Source organism: Cebus imitator, unplaced genomic scaffold (assembly GCF_001604975.1).
Source record: "Cebus imitator isolate Cc_AM_T3 unplaced genomic scaffold, Cebus_imitator-1.0 Scaffold394, whole genome shotgun sequence".
In the NCBI taxonomy this organism is placed as follows: Eukaryota; Metazoa; Chordata; class Mammalia; order Primates; family Cebidae; genus Cebus; species Cebus imitator.
The window spans coordinates 1,140,429-1,167,301 of NW_016107709.1; the positions used below are offsets into that span (position 1 = coordinate 1,140,429).

Consider the following 26,873-nt stretch of genomic DNA (forward strand, 5'->3'; position numbering starts at 1 on the left):
AATCATATTGATACATTATATTTTATCTTCAACATTTATGGTATGTGAACGGTTAACAGGAAATTGTCTGCAAGTTTAAAGAACTGAAAGAATAGAAATATAGTCAATGCCACATCGTGATGTTTCAGTCAAGGACAGACTGCATATACAAGGGTGGTTCCATAAGATTCCAATGAAGCTGAAAAATTCCTATTGCCCAGTGACGTCATAGCTTTCGTATTTAAAAACAAACAAACAGGCCAGGTGCGGTGGCTCACATCTGTAATCCCAGCACTTTGGAGTTCAAGGAGTTCAAGACCAGACTGGCCAAGACGGTGAAAATCCATCTCTACTAAAAATAAAAAAATTCGTCGGGTGTGGTGGCGTGCACCTGTAGTCCCAGCTACTCAGGAGGCTAAGGCAGAGAATTGCTTGAACCTGGAGGCAGAGGTTGCAGTGAGCCCAGATGCCACCACTGCACTCCAGCCTGGGCCACAGAGTGAGACTCTGTCTCAAAAAAAAAAAAAAGTTAACTGTAAAACAGCCCCAGGCAGGTTCTTCAGGAGGTATTCTGGAAGAAAGCATTGTTATCACAGGAGATGACAGCTCCATGCGTGTTATTGCCCCTGAAGGTTTTCTGTTGGCATACGATGTGGAGGTGAAAGACAGTAATACTGGTGATCCCTACCCTGTGTAGGTCTAGGCTAATGTGTGTGTTTGTGTCTTCTTTCTTAACAAAGAAGTTGAAAAAGTGAAAACATATTAATAGAAAAAAAGCTTACAGAATAAGCATATAAAGAAAGAAAATATTCTTGGACAGCTGCACAATGTGTTTGGGTTTTACACTAAGTGTTCTTGCAAAAAAGTCCAAAAATTTAAAGTTTATAAAGTAAAAAAGTTAGGCTGGTCACAGTGGCTCACGCCTGTAATCCCAGCGCTTCGGAAGGCCAAGGCAGGCCGATCACAAGGTCAGGAGATCGAGACCAGCCTGGCCAACATGGTGAAAACCCGTCTCTACTAAAAATACAAAAAGTTAGCCGGGCATGGGGGCACCCACCTGTAGTCCCAGCTATTCAGCAGGCTGAGACAGGAGAATTGCTTGAACCCAGCAGGCGGAGGTTGCAGTGAGCCATGGTGGCGCCACTGCACTCCAGCCTGGGCAGCAGAGCGAGGCTCCATCTAAAAAAAAAAAAAAAAGTAAAAGTTACAGCAAACTAACATTAACTTATTATTAAAGAAAAATATTTGTTATAAATTTAGTGTAGCCTAAGTGTACAGTATTCATATAGTCTACAGTAATGTGCAGTCATGCCCTAGGCCTTCACATTCACTCCCCACCCACTCACTGACTCACCCAGAGCAACTTTCAGCCCTGCAAGCCTCATGCACGATAACTGCCTTATACTGGTGTACCATTTTTCATCTTTTATACCATCCACATTTTTAGTGTGTCCCTTCAATATTTAGATATACAAATACTTAACCATTGAGTTACAAGTGCCGGTAGTATTCGGTACATCACATGCTGTACAGGTTTGCAGCCTAGGAGCTTAGGGGTAGAGTAGGCTCTACCAGCTTGCTAGGTTTGTGTGAGTTCATTCTATGATGTTCCTAAACAACAAAATTGCCTGACTATGTATCATATATCCCCACCATGAAGTGACATATGACTATATTTAACAACAGAGTTTATTCTAGGGTAGGCTAAGAGAGCTGTTTGGCTCAGACCTCACTGTCAGGGAGAATCTTAAATTTAGATATTTGACATCATCTCCAAATGATGTTAATGTACCTTTAGATAGACACACTGACAGGGCTGGAACATTAGGCACATCATACAATTTTAAAGCCCTGTTCCATTTCTGGACTACAGCTTCTATCATGAATTATTATTGTAAAGAAATCTTACTATTGTCTGATGAATTCAAAATTACATTACCTTGAATTTTTATGTTAAAAGCACTTACTATTCAAATGCAAATAAAGTATATTACATATACACTGCTATTTTGGTAACCTAGCATTGGCTTTCTCCAATTTTTTTATTTTTTGAGATGGAGTCTCACTCTGTCACCAGGCTGGAGTGCAGTGGCACAATCTGGGCTCACTGCAACATCTGCCTCCCAGATTCAAGCGATTTTCCTGCCTCAGCCTCCTGAGTAGCTGGGATTACAGGCATCCACCACCACGCCCAGCTAATTTTTGCATTTTTGGTAGAGACGGGGTTTCACCATGTTGGTCAGGATGGTCTTGATCTCCTAACCTTGTGATCCGCCCGCCTCGGCTTCCCAAAGTGCTGGGATTACAGGCATGAGCCACTGTGCTCGGCCAGCTTTCTCCATTTTTAATGTATCAAAGTCTCAAAAAATTAGAAGTGGCCCAGGCTTCACTTAACTTCTGAAAAAAGGCCCTGCTTAGTGATATCCCCGTAGGTTCTGTTGCCAGGCTCAGGGGAAGGGCATGTGCTACCAGCAGAGCCCCTGAAGATGGAGAAATAAGGACGCTGGCTGGGAAGGAAGTGATCCCGTCCCCTTGCTAACAAGTCCCTGCCGGTGAGAAGTCACTTTGTAGTCCTTTATTTTTTTTCATGACTATTATAAAAATAAGCTCCTATAGTACTTGGAAAGATACTTACAAATCTTCTTACTTTTAATTTAATGGGTCATCAGACTTTCATATTGGCTAAATACCCTTTATGCCTTCAATTTTTGTCCACGTCTCATTGATGTCTAGATATGTAACTGCACTTCCCTTCTGAAGTGTCACACCATGACGCCACCACCTCTGGGGTGTATTTCTCAGTGTGAATTCTTTAGATCACCTCCTCCAGAGGGTCCCAGGATGCACATTCCTGACTTACCCCATTTCTCCTGAAGCAGAACCTCTAAAGACGCGTCCAGGAATATGCATCTTAGGCCCAGCACCTACAGCTTCTGCATCACGATATGTTCCGCCTTTTAAGTCAGCGGTCCCCAACTTTTTTGACACGAGGGGCCAGTTTCGTGGAAGACAATTTTTCCATGTACAGGCTTTGGGTGGTTTTGGGACGAAACTATTCTACCTTGGATCATCAAGCTTTCCATTCTCATAAGCAGCGCGCAGCCTAAATGCCTCGCTTGCACGTTCGCAATAGGGTCTGTGCTCCCATGAGAATCTAACGCTGTTGCTGATCTGACAGGAGGCGCCATTCACCTCCTGCTATGTGGCTGGCTTCCTGACCGGCCACAGACTGGTACCTATGGGTCCATACCCTGGAGGTTGGGGACCCCTATTTTAAGGTACTGTCTAGATTTCTGCCTTTCTAAAAATACTAATTAACATGCTTTAGTAGCATGAGTCCCCAGTCTCCTTGCAGATCCACTGTTGATAGGAAGACCGCATTGGAGCTAATAATGCTCAGAGAAGCAGTTGCATGTGAGAGTTAACAGCCTGATGCCCTGTTTAAGATCCAGCTCAGTTACTTCCTGGCAGCGTGTCCTGGAAACTGACCTCTCTAAGCCTCAGTTTCTCATTTGTAAAATGGGAAAATGGCAACACTGCTGTGGTTTGGGTGTCTGTCCCTTGCAAACTTCAGGTTGAAATTTGATCCCCAGTGTTGGAGGTGGGGCCTAACGGGAGGTGTTCGAGTCACAAGGGCGGATCCTACATGAATAGATTAATGTCCTCCCTCTTTGGTGAGTTTTCACCCCGCTATTAATAGTTCTTGCAGAGCTTGTTATTAAAAAGGGCTAGGTACCTCCTCCCGTTTCTCTTGTTTCCACTCTCTCCATGTGATCTCTGTACACACCGGCTCCCTTTTGCCTTCCGCCATGAGTGGAAGCAGTCAGAGGCCCTCACCAGAGGCAGATGCCAATCCTGAACTTTTCAGCCATCAGAATAATGAGCCAAATAAACCCTTTCTCTTTAAAAATTATCTAGCCTCAGATATTCCTCTATAGTAACACAAAACAGACTAAGACAAATACCTCATTGTCCTTGTGAGAATTAAATTAACATTCAAGGTGTGCCTGACACACCATAAACACTCAATAAGTAGGCCCTATTCTAATCATTATGACTGCTTCCAAGTTAAGCTTTTAAAGTAAATATTAAAACTACACAGTAGCACCTGATGTTCAAGCAATGTAACCAGATTTTAAAGTTTAATTAAAAATGAAATGGTAGCTGGTGAAGTAGCTCACACCTGTAACCCTAGCACTCTGGGGGGCCAAGGTGGGCAGATCACCTGAGGTCAGGAGTTCAAGACCAGCCTAGCCAACATGGTGAAACCCTGTCTCTACCAAAAGTACAAAAAAAAATTAGCCAGGCGTGGTGGCACATGTGTGTAATCCCAGCTACATGGGAGGCTGAGGTAGGAGAATTGCTTGAACCCAAAAGGCAGAGGCTACAGTGAGTCAAGATCATGTCATTGCACTCCAGCCTGGGAGGCAAGAGCCAAATTTCATCTCAAAAAAAAAAAAAAAGAAAGAAAAGGAAAGAAATGATAACATCCAAAGGTTACACACGTGTAAGCTAACACTTGTCTATACTGCTCCTGGGACATCTACCAGGATACTCCAGGAAAACAACTTGGCCATAGGTAGCAAGCACCTTCCAAGTTGTTTTCCTGGGTATAGGTCTCACACATACATTGTTAAATTGACCCATGGGAATGTCATAATTTTGATGCTACTATGTCACTTTTATTCAATTTCTAATTGTTCATTTTTAGAGAAAAAGTACAATTGATTTTTGTATATTGACCCCATATCTTAAAATCTTGCTAAATTCACATACTGTTTAGTCACTTTTTGGAAGATTAGGATTTTCTTAATATTTGTCATCTTCAAATAAAGACAGTTTGGCTTCTTCCTTTCTGATATGTATGACTTTTACTTCTTTTTCTGGACTTTTAACACTGGCTAGGACCTCCAGTACCATGTCAAATAGAAATAGTGACTGACAGTATCCTTGCCCTGTTTTCATTCTCACAGAGAAAGTGTTCAGTCTTTCACTATTAAGTATGATGTTCGCTGTAGGCTTTTGTATATGCAGATTATCAGGGTGAGGAAACACTACTGTATTCATAATTTCTTGAGAGTTTCTTTTTCATGAATGGGTGTTGAATTTTGTCAAGTTTTCTTCCCTCATCAGTTGTGATGTAATATGGCAAGTTATATTGTTTCATTTCCAAAGGTTAAACCAACCTTATATTCCTGGGATAAATTCACTTCATCATAAGGCATTATTCTTTTCATGCATTGGTGGATTAGTCTTGCCAATATTGTGAAGATTTTTGCATCTATGTTCATACAGGAGAAAATGTGTTTTTATTTTCCAATGTTTTAGAGCTCACATTTTTCTAGCCCTAAGGTATTACAGGATAGAGAGCAAATTGGCGAATATCAAATTGCATTTTCTCTGTCAATATCGTCACCGCATGATGCTGGCCATCTGCTCAGCTTCTGGGGAGACCTCAGAAAACGTACAATCATGGCCGAAGGTGAAGGGGAAGCAGGCTCATCTTACATGTCTGGAGCAGAAGGAAGAAAGAGTGGGGAGGTGCTGCATACTTTTAAACAACCAGAGTTTGTGAGAACTTGCTCGCTATACAGCATCAAGGGGATGGTGCTAAACCATTTATGAGAACTCCACTCCCATGACCCCAGTCACCTCCTACAAGCCACTCCTCCAACACTGGGAATTACAATTGAACATGAGATTTGTGTGGGGACATAGGTCCAAACCATATCAGTCATTTAATCACAGTCAGCAATGCACAGGATCTTACTCGTGACTGTTTTACTCATTATAACAGTACAATAAATAGACATCTAGTTGGTAACTTTGCCAATTAGGCATCCCTTACTTATAAATGCATACATTTTCTGTGTTTTATTTCCAAAAGCTGTAAGTGCTAGCTTATACCATGTTTTATGCCCTGACAAAGTTTTTATATTTAAAAAAATTAATGCCAACAGTGCTTTGTTCTCTACGGTAAGTAAAAAAGTTAAATATACTAAAGGAAATACAAATCATGAATAAACATTTATGTTAAAATTTTTAACCATGCATGGTGGCTCATGCCTGTAATTCCAGCATTTTGAGACGCCAAGGTGGTCAGGTCGCTTGAGACCAGGAGTTCAAGACCATGGTGAAACCCATCTCTACTAAAAAGGCAAAAATTAGCCAGGTGTGGTGGCACATGCCTGTGATCCCAGCTACTCAGGAGATTGAGGCACGAGAATTGCTTACATCCAGGAAATGAAGGTTGCAGTGAGCTGAGATCACGCCATTGCACTCTAGCCTGGGCAACACGGTGAGATTCCATCTCAAAAAAAAATTATATAGTAATTTAATATAATATTGGTCACGATAACACTATGCAGCTTAGAAAGCAGTTTTGCATGCACTACCTTATTTGAGTCTTATTATAAGCTATATTCAGTATTATTATCCCATTTTGCAAGTGAAAAACTAAGACTCAGATAGTTTGCAGATCTTTCTTAATGGCCATTCAGCTAGTAAGAATTAGAGCATTTGGAAACAGAAAATAATTTTTATATACATATAAACAATAAATTAACAAATTTATAAATTCTCTGTAGTTCAATTGCAAAGTCTGATTTTTGGCTTAAGTCAATTTTTATAGCTTGAAAACAAGTGTTTTAACATTTTAAAAAATAAACATTCACTGTGCTTTGCTTCCTGTATAAGATGATGACGTATTCAACTATGCTTAAGGAACTACAGACACAATATTCTTTTTGGCAGCCATTAATTGTTCTAATAAAGACAGAATAAATTAGTTCAAACAAACAATAGGAGAGTGAGCAGTGCTTGAATCATCATGAATATTGTAATTAATCGTCTTCAATATGTTCGTTAGCCCTAATTTGGTCTTTAGAACATAGCTCCTCACAAACTGCACTTTCTGGTCTTAAATTACATGTTTCTGATTCTGTGAGCTATTTGATCTTCAGAGTACACAGCCACTTATTTCTTTAGACTCTCCTTGGAAACTCCACTCAGATACTGACAGAGTCATCCCTTTGTCTGTTTGGAGCCAAACCACAGGCTGCCAGAGCTCCTGTGTGCTCCCCTAGTCATCATTCCCAGACCCCATTCTAGAATTTCTCAAGCGGCTGTGGTTTTTAAACTTGCATGTACATCAGAGCCACCCAGAAGGCCGTTAAAACACAGCTTGCTGGGCCCCGCCCACAGGATTTCCAATTCAGGCCTGAGGTGGGGCCCGAGAATGTGCATTTCTTACAAGGCTCCAGGTGGCTCTGATACTGCTGGTCCCCTGACCACACTTTGAGAGGCTCTTAACTAGACAGATGATTGGGCCTTTAATTTTCAGCTTCCTTATGTTTCCCCAGAAGAACAGAAAAAATGGGGACGTTTTCAGGAAAGGTGTTAGTTAAAAGCTAGTCCTAGAAAAGGTTGGTTCTTTGCTCTGTAGACCCATAGCTGAAGAACTACAAGATTACAGCAGGGCCTTGCCTCTATGAATTTTGTATCATTTTTATTTGAATATCTTAATGTGAAATATCTTTTAAAGAGACAATATTAAGAACATCTTTTTTTTGTTTTGCCAGATGAAAGAATACACACACACACACACACACACACACACACACACAAATATAATATGTCAACAGTACTGATCTTTTAGAAGTAGAATTGTGAATAATGTATTTTTCTGTTTGCTATTGGCATTTCTGGTCTTTACTTGTTAAAACAAACATAGTTGACTTATGTCATACAAAAATGCAGCTGGTAAAAATCAAATGAGTAAGGCAGGGCACGGTACCTCACACCTGCAATCCCAGCACTTTGGGAGGCCAAGGCGGGCAGATCACCTGAGGTTGGGAGTTGGAGACCAGTCTGACCAACACGGAGAAACCCAGGTGCGGTGGTGCATGCCTGTAATTCCAGCTACTTGGGAGGCTAAGGCAGGACAATTGCTTGAACCTAAAAGGTAGAGGTTTCAGTGAGCCACCACTGCACTCCAGGGTGGGGGACAAGAGTGAAACTTTGTCTCAAAAAAAAAATCAAATGAGTAAATGGTTTTCCCAGGTATTTTAATAGGGGCATAGGAATAATCAAAATTTCTTCTCTTTTCTCTACAAGCTAAGACATTGAAAAATGTATCTTTTTTTTCTTTTTTTTGAGACAGAGTCTTGCTCTGTCGCCAGATGCAAGGCTGGAGTGCAGTGGCGCAATCTCGGCTCACTGCAACCTCTGCCTCCTGGGTTCAAGCAATTCTCCTGCCTCAGCCTCCCAAGTAGCTGGGACTACCGGCGCCCGCCACCATGCCCAGCTGATTTTTATATTTTTTTAGTAGAGACAGGGTCACCATGTTGGCCAGGACGGTCTCGATCTCTTGACCTCCTGATCCGCCCGCCTTGGCCTCCCAAAGTGCTGGGATTACAGGTGTGAGCCACCGCACCCAGCCAAGAATGTATCTTTTTTTTTTTTTTTTAACAAGATTTAAGACCTACCTTCTTCCTGACTCTCTACATTATAATTATAGTTCACACTTGGAGCCCATTGGTAAATCAAGAAGTAAAATGGCAAAGTCAGAGACTTCTCTGGTCTCCTCTCTGGTCTATATCCAGACTAACATGGCCTCCCAACCAACATGCCAGGCAATGCTGGTCCCTTCATCCCTTTTTCCCACACCCTCTCTTGGAGCTAGAAGTGGTGGAAAACTTGTGTGTGTGATGTCTTCGGAATCTGCTATGCACTGAGGAAGAGCATGGCCCTCCATTGAGCCCATCTTCATTCAGAATCTCAAAGAAAAGTTTATCCCATCAATTCATACATTTCCCCCAATTACCATAAGCACAGACAAGGTTGCTCAGAAAAATATCCAAGATAACCTCAGCTTATGAGTAAGAAACAAATTTTTGTCTACTTGCATTTTCATATGTATTAGGGAATATTTCATAAAATGAAAAACAACAAAAGCTAATTTTTGCCACATTCTGCTTCCTTGTCTATACAAAACAATATTGTTTTTTCTTTTTTACACCTACTAATTGTAAAGCCTTTGTTTTCTTTTCCTTCTCGGACTTTTAAAATTGCAAAACACACTATTGAGTTGAAAATTAAGGAAAAGCTTTGATATTTCACATGCCACTATTTTTTCCTCCTGACTGATTCCCTTTAAAAATTCAGATAGCAAAGATGCTTTTTCTCTGGCTTCAACAGGCACGTAGATCTGAACTGTGGAACAGCGGAAAGTCACATCTCTTTATTATTGTTAATTCACTGCCAAATTAAAATGCATGCAGCCTCTTCTTCTTACCACACAAATTGTGCCTTGTACAAGATGATAATTCTATTTTGTAGAATAAAAACATCATCCGAAGACAAGGTTTTTCTTAATGACCTAAAATATGTATTTTCTCTGAAAAGAGGAAGAAATTTAAAAGGCATTGACAACATGATGTTTTTCCAGGAGATAGTAATTAGAAATGAATTAGAGCTTCCGAAGATGGCCCCTGTTTACCTCTTATGCTAACTACAGCCCATGCTTATGAGCCTTCATTATTTGAGAGTCATCTCTCAACCATATCCTACAAATGAATGTGATTTATAGCTTTAGCTCAACTGGGATTTGAGATATGTGGGTGAGTTGTTTTGGCTGTTATTTTTCGAATCTGAAGAGGGACAGTTTCATTCTATCTAAACCAATTTCAGCATTAAAAAAAAAACCCAGCAGCTCCACTCTGCATGCTCTCCTATTGTCCCTTTTAAAGCTATTTACGTATTATTCCGAGAACTCTCAAGCAAACTCACTGAGACGCCAATGTTCATCTCTGTAATTTTGAACAGAACTCATTCCTGGAAGCTTTTTACTCTGGGTATTGTAGTTCGTCCAAATGGAGAAAGCAATTTATGGAAATAAACATATGTAAAAAAAATCTGAGACAATAAGAGCACAACCTTCTGGAAGGTCTTGTTCCCTCGATTATCCCTGAGGGATTTAGTCTCTCCCTCCATACTCTCATATGTTCTTTTGTAACCCTCAGTCCACCCAACCTCAACCATCCAACCCCAACAAAGGAGCATGAAAAGAGATGGGGAGAGTTGAAACTTAGGAGATGCCATAGTCCAGCTGGGCCTATCTGGTAGAAAAAAAGGAAAAAGGAAAGCCCTCCTGGCTCCAACCCTGAAAACTCCAGCAGTGGCAGGAAAACTGAACGCCATGTGCTGGAAAGAAGACAAAAATAAAAGTCAACCAAATGGAACAGAAAGGTACATAGCTGGGAAGTAGGGAATGGAAAGGGCAACTTGAAGAGAATGATAGGTAAGACCTTGGGGAGGGAAGTGTATGGGAAGGTAAGGAAATACAACCTGTGAGGGAGGAGGGAAACACAAACTAGACCAGCAAGGCAGCTGGGGGAATCCATTGAAAAGGCACAGTGCTCACCAGACATCCCCAGTGGCACTCATTATTGCTTACTAGAGTATCAGCTTATTGAGTTACGTGTTTATTATATTGTTTTTTCTAAGATGTAATACATCATAAGAAGCTGTCCTTCAACAGCCAGCTTGAAATAATTTTAAGCATTCAATTATCTAGAAAATTCACTTTTCCATGACCCAATCCATCTCTAGTTAATTTTATAATTTCACTTTTTACAGTAGAAGTTTTCTTGATATAGTTGCAAATCTGCAAATAAAGAAGGCTCTCTATTTTCTTAGAAAAACATCCAGACTGGTGCCCACAGCACACTGAATCTACGTGGTTCCAACCAGTGGAGTTTTACATTTACCAAGGATTGGTCATATGGACCTATTTATGCCAGTACTATTGTAAGTAATTATGTTATCAAATTACAAATATGTATGTATTTTTAAATGAAAATTGGTGCAAAAGGAAAACGTTCTCACGTAAACTAAATCGAATGCCTTAAAAAAATTAAGTTGCTATTTTTTAAATTAGAAAAAGAATTCACAAGAATCTAGTAAGATTATGCAGTTTGTTTTCTTAGTGTCTTTTTTTTTTTCTTTTTTTTTTTTTTTTTGAGATGGAGTCCCATTCTGTCACCCAAGCTGGAGCGCAGTGGTACGATCTCAGCTCACTGCAACTTCCGACTCCCAGGTTCAAGCAATTCTCTTGCCTCAGCCTCCCAAGTAGCTGAGATTACAGGTGGCCACCACAACGCCCAGGTAATTTTTTTGTATTTTTAATAGAGACAGGGTTTCACCATGTTGGCCAGGATGGTCTTGAACTCCTGACCTCAGGTGATGCGCCCGCCTCGGCCTCCCAAAGTGCTGGGATTACAGGTGTGAGTCACCGCACCCAGCCTTCTTGGTGTCTTTAAACTCTCTATTGTAAAGAAACAAAATGAGGAAATCGTAGACAATGTAGGGGAATTTCCAATCCACAGATCCAAATTCAAAGCAAAAGCCTTGATCTTACATCAAAAAACTGGTAAATTGCCATTTATTTATGCATTTTATGTTAACTTATTTTTGGCAAGTATAGATCATTCCATGACAGCCAAATTGAACCATCTTTTTTCATTTATTGGTCCCAGTGGCTCAGAGAAAAGAACTTCCACTATTATTTATTTTTAAACTCTGTGAATACATGTATTCGCTCCACCCCACAAACAACTTTTAACCTTCAAAATGCACAATGGTACTGGTAAACTTCTTCACGTTTTATGCATAGAATGGAATTTTCCTTGTCTGATCATGTGCTGAGGAATCTTTTTGTCCTTATGGTGAAATGTGTTTTTTGTTGGCAGTCCTGAAAGTGAAGCTACTCCTGTGTTTTTTGCACAGGTGGGATTCCACTTTATTTTTATTTATTTATTTATTTATTTATTTGAGATGGAGTCTCACTCTTGTCGCCCAGGCTGGAGAGCAGTGGCACCATCTTGGCTCACTACTGCAACCTCCGCCTCCCGGGTTAAAGCAATTCTCCTTCCTCAGCTTCCCGATAGCTGGAACTACAGGCATGCACCACTACACCAAGCTAATTTATTGTATTTTTAGTAGAGAGGGGGTTTCACCATGTTGGTCAAACTGGTCTCGAACTCCTGACCTCAGGTGATCCACCCGCCTTGGCCTCCCAAAGTGCTGGAATTATAGGCATGAGCCCCTGCACCTGGCTGGGATTCCATTTTAAATGGCTTCATGCCCTTCTGTCACCAAAATCTGCTTATCTTGAGGCTGTCTCAGGGCAGAGATGGTGGTTTTCCTTTAGCTCTTGGGTTTTCTTTGCAGATGTGTAGGTTAGAGGAAGGGAGGAGTGTGTGCCCCACTACTACCCTGCGCCCAGGTTCCTCTCTCTCCCAAGTACCTCTCAAGATCACTTTGCCTTTGGAATGGCCATCCTTTGCTTGGTTTGGTTTCTAAAGTGAACTTACAAGTTCTTTGCAAACATTCCAAGCTTCATCCAAACCAGGCATGAAAAGATTTGAAATGATTCTTTTCCTGGCACAGTTCTTTGATTTTACCCCTGTCCATAAGTAAGGGAATAATAAACTTGAAAAAGATGTAAATTGCTGTCGTGGGCGTTCTGCAGCAATTTTCATTCACTCAGAAGTAAGATTAAATAAAAGACCTTCAAAATATAATGCATTTCTGTTTATCTCGTGATGCAGCATAAAAACATCTAAGAGAAGAAGGGCAGAAAATAGAAAGAAATCTGCAGCTAATTATGTAAGAGCCATATTCTCCATTAGGTAGAAGTCTGACCACCAAAGTATTAAATGAAACTACCGGGCAGTGGCTTCTCTTGTGAACTGGACACCACTTAGATCATTTTTTAAACAGCCTCCTCCTCTGTGTAAAATTATTTTCTGTAATAATTACTATTTTCTGGAGTTGGCTAGTTTTAATTTTTAAAAATATTTTTAAATTTTAAAGATATTATTAAAATTCCATAAAATATTTCATGTACGAAATAAAATTTGCATTTGCCAAACAAAAACATTATACCTCTCAGTTCACCACTCCATTTCACTGTTTAAAGTGTAAGTGCAAATAAAAATTCTGTGATGTGTGAAATGAATTTCTGTAAAGGATGCCTTAACCTACATTTTAATAGAAGTGAATAGAAATCTGTTTGCTATGCTTAAGCGTGGGCAACAAACTTTCCCACCAAAAATGGGCATTTTTCCATACAAATGCTTTTACTCAAAAGTAGTTGAAGTTGTAAATATATCTGCCCCACAAGGGATAAGCATATGGCTACCTCAGTCAACATTAACTGCTGCAATTGTTTGGAACTTAGTGCAACAAATCGTGTGTGTTTGTGTATGTAGGAGTATTTTATCTTTGACATTGTTTGTAATTGCCAGCATATGGTGATAATGAAAAGCAGACCAAATCTTTGTTGATTTTGTATTGTTTTTAAATTCTTCATAAACCATGTGCCTGCTCATTGTCAGTACCTGGGGCAAAGTGCTCCGACAGCTCTGCCCCTTTGTATGACCCTACCACCAGGCAAGGGCACAACCCTAATCTGAGGTTATACAAGGAAGCTGCCGGACACAAGGATTTCACTTGGATTTCACTTCCGGCTGAATCTAGACATAGAAATCAGTAGGGTAGCTCACCTGCAGAATATCAGCAGAACTGGTTAAGTGTTTGCTGGATGAGTTTTTTTAAATGATATGCAAACAAGTCCAGTACTTTTAGAGGATGACAGTTTTTTTTTTTAATGAGATTCTAATTCTCACATCTTGATTAAATGAAACATGCTGTTTCCAGGCCTTCACTTTTCATTCTGGATTGTAAATATTTGCTGAGTGAACAAACAAATAAATGTTTGGGTGAGTCCATGAGAGGAGAGCTACTATGTATACATCTATTTGAACTCACATCTCTCAATTTGCTAAAAGAAATGGTAATAGGATTCTCTATTCCAGAGGGTACTCCAGAAACAAACAGATCAACTGAATGGGCAACCAAAATCTCACAACCAACAAATTTCAAGTCCAGACCAGGAATTGTGTACATGATATTCCGAACACGGAAAGACGTCCCAAGTCTAGGATGGCCAACTTTTCAGTAAATGCCAGAGAATGACAAACAGCACCGTATCTTCTCCTACAGCTCTCTTTGCTGCCATAAGGAAGAGGGCCAAGAAGCAGAGAGAAAGTAACTGAGCCTTCGCCTTGGGAAGTGCCATGTTAGCCATGAAGACTTAATGCTTCAGATATGTCCTGTGTTCTTTTGAGGAAGGAGAGCCAGGCTTCTAGAATCACCTCCCCCTCAACTTCCACACTGCATTTCAATAGAAGAAAAGGCTGGCTGACTGGCGCCTCCTAAATCCCCTTCCTGTAGATGGCAGGCTTGGTATTGGGGAAACTCTCCATAAGACACTGTTTTTACTTAAAACAAGATCAAACCTCCATCCGGAGACCAGAACCTTTTCACTTGTGATTCCTAAAACTGTAAACCTGAAACCCTTTCATATGTGATTTCTAAAACTATAAACCCAGAACCCTTTCATATGTGATTCCTAAAACTGTAAACCCGAGACCCTTTCATATGTGATTTCTAAAACTGTAAAGAAATCTTTTCACATGTGAGTCCTAAAGCTGTAAATCCAAAGCCCTTTCACTTGTGATTTCTAAGGCTGTAAACCTAAGATTCTTCTACATGTAATATCTAGAGTGCAAGCTTATACAAAGGCGGAAACTTCCTTTGTTGGATGAGCTGGGTAATTTGGAACCATCACCTGGCTCCTGGCTGTAATAATAATAATAATAATATCAATAATAATAATAAACTCTTTCCTTCCCCATTGGGTGTTGGAGAGCTCTGTTTCCCACGGCCGCTCCTGCTACACTTTCATTTGACCATAAACCCTAGCTAACCCTGGATCATTTGCAATCAGCAAGAGCAAGCATCTGAACCTAGAATCAGACAAAAGAACCCATTCCAAACATTTTTCTCTGCTGCTGTCAGAATACAGGAATTTTCTCCTTTTTATTCGAATTCTCCCACTAGCAGAGAATAAAGCTTTTTCATTTCTTACCTTTCTTCAGCTGATCTAACTCTAAGACCCTTTACAAAAGGAAGGAAATTGAGAAGAAACTTACTTCAGAAGAAACCTTACTTCATTAAAAAAAAAAAACAGACATACACACACACAAAAGTAATAAACTCCAAAGGTTTCTTTTCTTTTTGGAATGCGTGTGTTTCCTTATGTTTGTTAGTGTGGATGCACAGGAATTCATCAAATTATTCTCTATAATGTTTTTAATGTTTTAAGTGTTTGATAATAAAAAATTCTGCTCCTTGTAATACATTCAAGCAAAATGAGTTTTTAAAAAGTCAACAAAAAAAATCTTACCATTCAGAAAAAACTAACATTTGGAGAGTATTATTCTGTGTGTGTTCGTGTGTGTGCGTGTGTGTGTGTGTGTGTGTGTGTGTGTGTTAGTAGAAGAAAGTATGAATGCCTAAATGGACATAATTTCACACAAATGAAGTCATAATAGAGATAACATTTATTTATTCATTCATTTATTTATTTTTGGAGACAGAGTTTTACTCTGCCACCCAGGCTGGAGTACAGTTGCATGATCTGGAGGCTCACTGTAACCTTTGCCTGGTGGGTTCCAGTAATTCTCATGCCTCAGCCTCCCAAGCAGCTAGGATTACAAGCACACAGCACCATGCCTGGCCAATTTTTGTATTTTTAGTAGAGACAGGGTTTCACCATGTTTCCCAGGCTGATCTTAAACTCCTGGCCTCAAGCAATTCACCCATCTCAGCCTCTCGAAGTGCTGAGAGTATAGGTGTGAGCCACTGCACCTGGCCTAGATGCTATTTATTTAAAATATTAACTTAAAATTTTCTTCAATTAAACAGGAAAAAAATTAAGTTAAAACTGAAGGAGATATTTTTAACCAAAAGGAAAATTATTTACTAAAAGCTTAAAGGGAAAAAAACACAAAAAAACTCTAATACATTAGAAGCTTCATTTTTTTTAAAAAAAAGTGAATCCCATAGAAAATACCAATTGCCTCGGCAATGAGTGTTAAAAAAATGATTACTCTTACACTTCCCATTTCTCAATTTTTGTTTGAGACTATTTCTCTATGATCAAGATTATAACATTTATGTCCACCTCTATAACCATAATTCCCATATTTGTTTAAGGTGAGTTCTGTGATTAAACGGATTCCAAGTTCACCAGGCCCTTCACTATGGCTGTTCTTTTTGCTGGGTTCCCATATTTACATCTTCAATAGCTAGATTTCCTCATCACATACTTTTTCAAGTAGGACTCGGTTTTTTATCTCTGAAAAAATCTTTGGCCATTACACTTGAATGAAAACTTGCCTCAGTATAACATTTTGGAGGTTCACATTCTTTCTTAGATATTACAACAGATTTTTTTTCTGGAATGTCGTGTTGCTGTGCAGACATCTCTGGCCTGATTTTTCTCTTCGTTGTAAATGACTTGCATTTTTTACCCGGATGCAGGAGCAATTTCCTCTCCATTCTTGAAGCAGGTAACTAAGACATAGTTGAATGTCGGACACTCTGTAGCCATTTTTATTTGAACCTTGTTCAGTAAACTTTCTTCTTATATCTTTAAGGAGTTTGCACACTTCATTTGTTGGGCTGTGTCTTCTAAGACCACCGATTATTCTTACATGTTTGATTTTCTTTGTCTGCTTTCTATATGTATCTAATTTCTCCTAAATGTTTCACTCTTGTTTTCCTCTGCAAGCACTGTGATTATTTCAGGCTGGTTTTCTGTCAGTAATTCAGTTTACTGCCATATCTGTTCCATTCCCCGATACATCAGAAAGAAGTGTCAGGTCTATAATAGTATTGATTTGTTCTTCAGTTTGCTTCTTTAGATTTTCCATCACTTTTCTTCTTCCTGTTCTGGCGTTCCATGATCTCATTTCCAAGTTCTGGTTTTGTGGAATTTGTGATCTTATTAAGTTCTTTTATTGAATAAAGCTCTCTATTCTGTGAGTTACGGTTTCTTACAAACTGGATTCTCTGTGTTTTCAATGTTATATTCCTTTCTTCCTCTCTTATTTTGGAGGGAGCATGGTATGTTTGCCCATTGCTTGCTCTGATGTGGTGTGAGAGAATTCTCATTGACTCTCTTACCATTGTATTGGAGGCCACATTGTGGTTCACTTCTGAGCTAGAGTTTGAGGAGACTGTGTCCATGTTTCTGTTACCCGCTCTTCTGGGAGTGGAGGTGAATGGCCAGCTGTGTTTATGTGCAACATTTTTTGAAGGATCTGAATTATTTTCTCTCGTCCAACATTCAATTTGATATACAGTCCCAGGCCTTTTTCTGCCTATGTGGGGACATGTCCTATTTCCATAGGGGAATTCCTTCTGTTTCAGACGGATTTCTGGTTTGGCATGGAGCATTAGAACCTAGACTCTTGTCAGAGAGAATCAGCCCCTGTTCTTGACATCCCCCATTTCATTGACATATCTCTCCTAAGTAACAAGTCCTGTTCTTCCAATCCAAAGAGGGAACATAATAAGCTATTTATGATTTGGGGGCTTGGTAGTTAATAGTTGAATGAGGAGGTGACAGAAGAGGTTAGAGAGTAGAACCTTACTTAGGGTTTTCCAAGCACCTTTCCCTCAACACACACATATTCATATCTGCTCTTACTCCCTTAGAGAGCCTGGTACGTATAAATTCCCCTGGCGGCTGGGCACGGTGGCTCACCCCTGTTATCCCGGCACTTTGAGAGGCCAGGGCAGGCAGATCACCTGAGGTCAGGAGTTCAAGACCAGCCTGGCCAATATGGTGAAGTCCCGTCTCTAATAAAAATACAAAAATTAGTCGGGCATGGTGGCAGTCACTTGTAATCCCAGCTACTTGGGAGGCTAAGGCAGGAGAATTGCTTGAACCTGGGAAGCAGAGGTTGCAGTGAGCTGAGATCATGCCACTGCACTCCAGCCTGGGTGACAGAGTAAGACTCCCTCTCAGAAAAAAAAAAAAAAATCCCCTGGCCTGCTTGTTCAGAGCCTTCAGTCAAATCCTTCCTCTCCAAATTGAGCAGTACCCCTGGGAATAAGAATTTTAAATATTTTACTGAGACATCTGCTTTGAGGGATGTGGACAGAGTTAATAATTAAACTACTCAGAACCTACATTCCTACTGTGTCAGGGTTCCCAAGGCCACCCCCAAGTTCAATGACTTGCTTAAAGGACTCACAGGACCCAGCATATATTTGTACTCATGGCTAAGATTTATTACAGCAAAATCAGCAAAGGGAAAAGTCTCATGGATGAAGTCTAGAGGAAACCAGGAGCAAGCTTCTAAGAACCGTCTCCTGGTGGCATTGCACATGCTTATTTCTTCCAGCAACTCCCTGTGGCATGCACTGTCTACCAGGAACACATACCTGAGCCTAAAAGGTTGGTCACACAGGCACATAAGATCCATATGACTAACTGCAGTCCCTGACATTTCATGTTCCCAGAAGGAAGGCAGTTATCTAGCATAAACCACATTGTTTGTATAGCAGGTCAATCTTATCATTTAGGGAAAGTGTTGTATCAGTGTAGGGAAGTTTTTACTGACCCAGTTCAGTAAGGACCAGTCACGACCAGTCACCACCAGTCAAGGACCACCCTTGCAAATAGGCCTTTCTAAGACCAGCAGTATCAGGCCGGGTATGCCTTTCAGTACACATACCTTGGTCACTACTTTTCAAAATACAACATGAGATGTCCATCTATCTGAGTCCATTTAAGCTTTAATGTCCCCACTATTTGTTCCATATACTCTTTCTATACTAGAATAATGGGAGAAAAATCAAAAAGATCTATAAAACTACAGCATGAAGATTGCTGTTAGAGTCACCCTCCCACTTCCTGTCTTAATTCCATCTCCACAATTTCACATTCATTTACTCATATTGTCTTTGACCCAAACAAACAAGAAGAAAAAGAAAAACAGCAAAGCAATAAATTTGAAGTCTATTTTTGAAGTTTTGTAAAATCTCCAGCTCCAAAAGAAGTAAAATCAATTTTAGCTAAATTTGATGCTTTTTTCAAACTTCAGACATCCTGATTATCATGCGACATAAAATCTAAGTTTACACATGAAATTTCTAGGTAGTCAGATACACAAGAATGTGCACCTCGATCACCGCCATACCTTTTCTTAGTTGAGTATAGTTTCACTATTTGAGTAGCCAAGAGGTTGTGTCCAAGCAAAAAAAAAGAGCTAAAGTGTTTATTTTTTAAAATCTGGAAGCGATATGCTTTATGCTTTGTTTCAATACTTCCTACTCAATTAAATAACTAGAAATATTTTCATGCCATTTGCTTATCCACAAAATAATTGAGATGTATTTAAGCAAAAAAAAAACCCTCTCCCTGTTAAGTAATTGCCTACATATTTTTAAAGTATCCTATCTTCAAAATGACTGATATTTCTACTCATGAGGAAGATATTTTATATATATATATATATATATTCATATATTTATTATATATTAACATTAGTATATATTTATATATTTCTAAATCTACCTGGGGAGGGGGAAAGAAAGAACAAATATTTAATTTATGGCATCTAAATATTAGAGGTCAAGCACACATCAATAGAGCAAATCAGGCGTACCAATATCTTCATAGTGTACATAAATGTATGCATATTTACACATTTCACTAATTATTTCAAATAAGGTGAGATTCTAGTCCCAGAACAGCACCTGGCTAACCTGAAAAAAATTTAATAACCACGTAGTAGTGAGGAATTAGATACCACATCACCCACACCTCTGTAACTTCTTAAACCATTTTACAAACAGGTCTCCAAAACCTTCCATTTGCTCTCATAGAAGCCAGTGGTCATTAGATCTGAGACATATACAAAGGGCCAAAGGTAAAAGGCTGAATAACTGATTCTTACTAGAGAAAGGAAATATTACTCAGCTTGAATTTTCTCTTCTTTTTCCTGCAAATTGAAATTCTTGTCCTAATCAGGCTGTTTCCAAACATACATGAAATGAACAAAAAGGGAGAGGAAATTAAGCATCCCAGGATGTGCTGTAGGTGGGTAATGAGACCACAGCAGCTTCTAGGACCCAGACAGTGATCATCTTGCTATCACACATTTGCTCTTATTGTAACGCATTCTCTCCTAACTAGTTACAATAAAATTAATAGAACTAAAATGCTCATCTCTGTTTTCCTTTGCCCTCCATTTTTCCCTTTCTCGTTTTGCTTTTTTATAAACTCAGAGAGTTATAGAAAAGGGGGTTGCTTTGGTTACCATTAAATCAATCTCACCTCATATCCCTTCACAAGTCTAAAATGAATTCTGAGTGATTCTGATTATAATAACTGTACCCTAGCCCTGAACAAACCTAATTACAATTTGATTCAGGGCCCCATCATTGTTGCATCTAGGTAATGGAACCTGTATTCCAGCCAGCAGTGCCTTGTTAATGAATAGGAGAGATGAGAGGCCTACACATTGTCTCCAGTGACCTCTTCTGCATCGTGGAGAGCGAACTGCATTGATAAACACACTAAGATGGGTTATTATCCATTATTCAGTTTTACAATTAGCGAACACCTGGCACCAGGACAGCCAGGAGTTCTTTACTTCCCATTTGTATCTATGTGAGCGCCAACTCTGACATAATATAGTATGCCAATTTCCCTTGATTAAAGGAAAGAACTTGTAAAGAAAGGGCTGAGGGAGGCTCATGGAGGTGCTGTTGCTGTTTTTAAGTCTCCTTACTGTTTGCAAGGAACAGATATTGGCAGAAATCCTGTTAGAGATGGCTTTGAGAGAGTGGCCTTTTAAATATTGTCCGTTTGTGTTAAGAAGGACTTACAGACCAATGAGCTCCCCACCAGTTCCTGAAGGCTGGTGTGCGTCCAGATTAACAAGGCAATGAGGGGCCACAAAGAACAAAGAAATGCAGCATTGCTGTCTTCCAACCTGCAGAAATGGAAAACGCGTTGCATTTTGTTGAGTCCTGGCTACCCATGGACTTTCAGTTCTCTTCTGACTTTACAAATCTTTATTTCCAACACTCAATTCCCTTGAAGGACAAGGGCTGCCTGTCTTTGGTGGCAAATATATTTCAGATGTTTTTATCTTTACATGAGTCCGTTAATTTATGATCATTCTTTCAAAAGAAAAAAAAAAAACAACCCCAGTAAAGATTTTTTTGGCCAGCAGCAGTTAACAGGCAACTTTTGAGCTCCAGGACAGATGACTTCTATATTTGAGATGTCACTAGACACATTTTCCATATCCTAACAACTTCATAAGTTGTGGGGGAAGGTAGGAGAATGAGAGAGGGAGAGGATCATAGGGTAACGGGGTGTGTAGCCTTCATGTATGCTTTTAAAGCAATTTGAAGCCTCTAAAGTCACCTTAAACTGGGTTCTTATGAGTCCCTGGAAAAATTGGCTTCCCCTCCAAACTTACCAAAGAGCAAACTGGACTCCCAAAAGGCAATTTGGATTAACATCTGAAGATGGCATATTGAGTTTACAGGTTCTCAACCAGAAACAGGCCGTGGCTCATAAGCAGTACTGGCAGCCTTTGAGCCCAGGAGCTGGTTTGAAAATAACAGCCTCAGTCACCACATAGGCCCCTCAGCAGCCAGTGCTCAAAGCCCTGCTCACATTCTTCTCTACCTCTCATCTCTTTCTAGCACCTAAAAAACAAGATACACAATGCAAAATACAACAAAGATGGATGGTTGCCTTCCAAGAAGTTTGCAAGGTGCTTTAGTTTTACAGTTACAAAAATGAAAGAAGACATATTCTCACCAAAGCTCAAGTTGGCACCTGGAGATTTCCGCAAGTCTACACAAATGTAGGTGGCTTAGTCAAAGACTTGCCACCTTCCATTATTCCCAGTCTTTTTTTAAGCTTGTTTTTTATTTTTGTATATTTAAGGGATACAAGTATAAGTTTCTTGTTTTTAGTGTTTAAGAAAGAATCTCACCCTGTCACCCAGGCTGGAGTGCAGTGGTGTGATCTTAGGTCACTCAGGTCACTGCAACCTCTGCCTCCCAGGTTCAAGCATTCTCCTGCCTCAGCCTCCCGAATAGCTGGAATTACAGGCAAGTGCCACCATGCCTGCTAAGTTTTGTATTTTTAGTGGAGACGAGGTTTCACCATGTTGGCCAGGCTGGTCTCAAACTCCTGACCTCAGGTGATCCACCCACCTTGACCTCCCAGAATGCTGGAATTACAGGTGTTAGCCACCATGCCTGGCCACAAGTATAGGTTTCATACATGCATGTATTATGCAGTGAGGAAGTCTGGGTGATTCAATTCGGTCATTCAAAATGACCTAAGTTTTCCAACCCTCCCCTGTCCCGGGCCCTTCCACATTTTGTAGTCCCCCGTGTCTACTATTCTACTCTGTATGTGCATGTGCACTCACAGTTTAGCTCCCACTTACACATGAGAACATGAGGAACTTGACTTTCTGTTTCTGAGTTATTTCACTTAGGATAATGGCCTCCAGTTGCATCCATGTTGCTGCAAAAGATATTGTTTCATTCTATTTTATGGCTAAGTAGTATTCCCTAGTGTGTATATGCCACATTTTCTTTATCCTATCCTCCATTGACAAATACTCAGCTTGATTCCACATCTTGGTTGTTGTGAGTTGTGCTGCAATTAACATGGACATGTAGAAATTCTCTTCAATATATGGCTTTCCTTTCTTTTATGTATACACTCAGCAGTGAGATTGCTAGATTATGTGGTAGTTCTAGTTTTTGTTTTTTGAGGAGCATCCATACAGTTTTCCACTATAGTTGTACTAATTTACATTACCAACAAAAATGGACTAACATTCTCCTTTTTCCACATGTTCACCAGCATTTGTTATTGTTTGTATTTTTCTTACTAGCACTCCCATGTTTTTCATAGCACTATTCACAGTAGCCAAGATATGGAATCAAGTGTCCATCAGTAGACGAATGGATAAAATGTGGTATATCTACACAATGGAATATTATTCAGCCATAAAAAGAATGAAACCCTGTTATTTGCAGCAACATGGATGACCTGGAGGACATTACATTAAGAGGAATGTAATAAGTGTATGAAAATAAGTCAGGTACAGAAAAATAAATATCACATGTTCTCATTTATATGTAGGAGATTAAAAAGCTGATCTCATGGAGGCAGTGAAGATAGATACCAGAGCCTGGGAAGGGTAGCAGGAAGGAAGGGATGAAGAGAGGCTGGTTAATGGGTACAAAAATACAGTTAGAAGGAATATGGTTTAGTGTTCAAGAGCACAGTAGGATGACTATAGTTATCAATAATTTATTATGTATTTCAAAATAGCTAGAAGAGATTTGGGATGTTCTCAACATAAGGAAATGATAAATATTTGAGATGATGGGTACCCCAATTACCCTGATTTGATGTTATATATTATATGCATATATCAAAATATCTCATGCTCCATAGATATGTACAATTATTATGCATTGATTTTTTTTAACTCCACGAAGCCATCACTTTTCACCCATCAAACTAGCAAACAAAGTTGTTTTGCAAGAGTTTGATGGGTTGAGCACCCTCATACATTGCTGGTGGGAGTATAATATACATAAGACTTTAGGAAAATGATCTGACACTATATGTCAAAACTTTAAATTTAAAAATCCAGGCCAGGTGTGGTGGCTCATTCTTATAATCCCAATACTTTGGGAGGCCGAGGAGGGTAGATCACCTGAGGTCAGGAGTTCAAGACCAGCCTAACCAACATGGCGAAACCCATCTCTGCCAAAAATACAAAAAAATAGCCAGGCGTGGTTGTGGGAGCCTCTGATCCCAGCTACTGGGGATGCTGAGGCAGGAGAATTGCTTGAACCCAGGAGGCGGAGGTTGCAGTGAGCTGAGGTTATGCCATGCAACAATCTCAGCCTAGGCAACAAGAAGGAAACTCCCTCTCTAAATAAATAAATAAATAAATAAATAAATGCACACACTTCTATCCAGTAATTCCTCCTAGAGTTATGAAACTCAACCTTTACTGTGCCTATAAATCTCAGGAGCTCTTTTTTTCAAGGCAGATTTTTGGGCCGTGACTGCAGAGATTCAGATACTGCAGGTCTGGGTTGGAGCCCTGACATGCATTAATGCCTGGTTATGGTGGAGGTGGCTCACACATCATGACAAGAGCTGCTCTAAAGGAATCTTCCAAAGAAGCAATCAGGAATGTAGGAAAATATTTATATGCAAAGCTTTTTTCAGCTCTTATTTGTGAGTTGAGAAATTGTAAACAATCTGTATTGACATAGATAAAGACACAGAATAGTAATTATGGTATATGCTTATAAGATATTATTATACAGCCATTAAAAATGAGCTTTGGGGGGATATTTAATAATGCAGGAAGATGCTAAATGAAAGAAATCAAGATGCAAAACTGTGCATACACCAGATATATTATTTGGAAACAACTAAAGGAAATACATCAAATCACTAGTAGTGGCTATGACTGGGCAGTGGGATTATGAGTGATATTATCTAGGTGTCACTTTTTATTTTCTGAGTTTGAAACAATGACAAGTCCTGCTTTCACAATCCAAAAAATAAACTTTAAAAAAAAAAAGTCATAAATCTTTTCTCTGCTTCTAGTCAAAAATATACCCAAATCATTCCACACATAGCTGCCCCATCTGCTCTTTTTCAGGCCCAATTAAGGAAATCTTCTAGAATTAGACAGCTGTCATTTATATCAAACCTTAAATCTGCTTCCTTCATGGACTCAGAGACCAGCTGTTTTCTTACTTCCTGAAAGGGCTGTTCACAATGCTACCCAAGCTGGGTTAGTGTCTATTTATGTCCGAAGGTCTCCGGGGAAGGAAATGTGTGAACTATCATTGACAAGGAAATGCTGAGGAAGAAGGCTAGTGATTGTGACCAACTTAAAGGGATAAATTCTGGTTTCTAGGAGAGGGTGACTGTGAAGGCCAAGGAAGGCATTTCCAGATAAAGGCCTACTCAATAGACTTTTCGAAGCCATTTATCAATCCGTGAGTACCATTTGAAAACATTTGCCTAAAATTCTTCCACAAGCACAAATTGCAAGGCAATCCCCTAAATCTTACAAAACAATTATAAAAGAATGCTTCTTAAGAAAAATGAAATTTAGGCCAGGCACAGTGGCTCACACCTGTAATCCCAGTACTTTGGGAGGCCAAGGTGGGTGGATCACGAGGTGAAAAGATCGAGACCATCCTCGCCAACATGGCGAAACCCCATCTCTACTAAAATTACAAAAAAAATTAGCTGGGCTTGATGGTACATGCCTGTAGTCCCAGCTACTCAGGAGGCTGAGGCAGGATAATCGCTTGAACCCAGAAGGCAGAGGATGCAGTGGGCCGAGATGGCGCCACCGCACTCCAGCCAGGCAATAGAGTGAGACTCCATCTCAAAAATAAAAAAAAAAAAGAAAAGAAAAATGAAATGTAGTGGCCAAGGCCTGACTTCTTTTACAGGGAATAAACAATAAAATCTACAATTGTGGGTAAAGTAGCTCTTTCACCATCATTTCTTCTTCCTTCCCCTGCTCAGGCCCTCATCACTCCTTACTGCTCAGGTCCTAACTAGTCCTTTTGGTGCCAGTCCTAGGGCCCTGATTTGGCTGTCGCGGTCATTTGCTCAAAAACTTTAACAGGAAGTTACTACGCTTGGGAAAAAAAACTCAGTGGACCTAAAAATAGATGTTCAAAAGTATGTGTGGAATCCAAAGAGCCTGCCCTATTTCTAGTAGCCAGCCTGCCTGTTTCCCATTCAATACCCATCTCCATGCCATTAATAATCTGGTTTTATTTATCTGGGTGTGTCTGGCTTCAGTCTAGCACTCAGCACACAGGAGGCACCTATTGTACGTTTATCCAAGGAATAGAACTGACCTTCAGTTCCTTTAGCGATGATGAGCGCCCTTGTCTCGATCTCCTGACCTCGTGATCCACCCGCCTTGGCCTCCCAAAGTGCTGGGATTACAGGCTTGAGCCACCGCGGCCGGCGATGAGCCCCCTTGTATACTCACCATCCCATGTTTTGTAAATAGAAGAAACTTAATATCTATTAGTCAGAGTTGTCTTCCCTTGTATCCATTATTCATTCAATAGCAACAAATATTTATTGAACAAATCCTTGGTGTCAGGCATTGGAGATAGAGCAGTGAACAAAATAGACATGTTCCTATGTTCTTAGAAGTTACACTGTAGTCAGAGATGATGGGGCAATTAATAAATTACATAATTGCTTAATTGGTTTTTAAATTCTGTGATATAGCCTGAGCAGCAAGGACAATCATAGCTGGCCAGGCCAGGTTTTTCTGAGGAATTGACATCTGAACTAAGGCCTAGATGATGAGACCCAGGAAACACTCGTCCATGTTGCTTCTCTATAGTTGCAACTTTTTAAATTGAGGCAAAATGTATATTGAGCAAAATGCGCATACCTTGAATTGATAATTGAATGAGTTTTGCTAAATGTACACACCTGTGCAATCCACCATCAAGATAAAAAACATTTGCATTACCCCAGAAAGTTCTATTTTTTCCAGTTTTATTGAGGCTTGCTTAACAAATAAAAATTGTATATATTTAAGATGTACAATGTGCTGTTTTAATTATATATATTTAAGATGTACAATGTGCTGTTTTACTTGTATATATTTAAGGTGTACAACATGCTGAAAGTTCATACATCTGTTTCCTAGTCATTTACCATCCCACCCTTAGAGGTACCCACTGTTGTGATTTTTTGTCATCGTAGGTTAGTGTTGCCGGAGCTTTAACTTTATGAAGGGAAATCACACAGCATGTGCCCTTTGTTCCTATCTTCCTCCAACAATATAATGTGCTTGAGATCTATCCATGTTGTTATACATATCAGTAATTTGTTCTTTTTGTTG

General features: G+C 39.8%; 1 long non-coding RNA gene across 1 annotated transcript in view; it reads right to left on the reverse strand.

The window, feature by feature from the left end:
• LOC119468216 overlaps nt 1–20,895 on the reverse strand; it is a 50,112-nt gene extending 29,217 nt beyond the window's left edge. The window contains exon 1 of the long non-coding RNA XR_005196860.1: nt 20,794–20,895. This is a non-coding gene — a long non-coding RNA (uncharacterized LOC119468216). The remainder of the gene's footprint in view (nt 1–20,793) is intronic.
• Nucleotides 20,896–26,873: the final 5,978 nt, after the last annotated feature.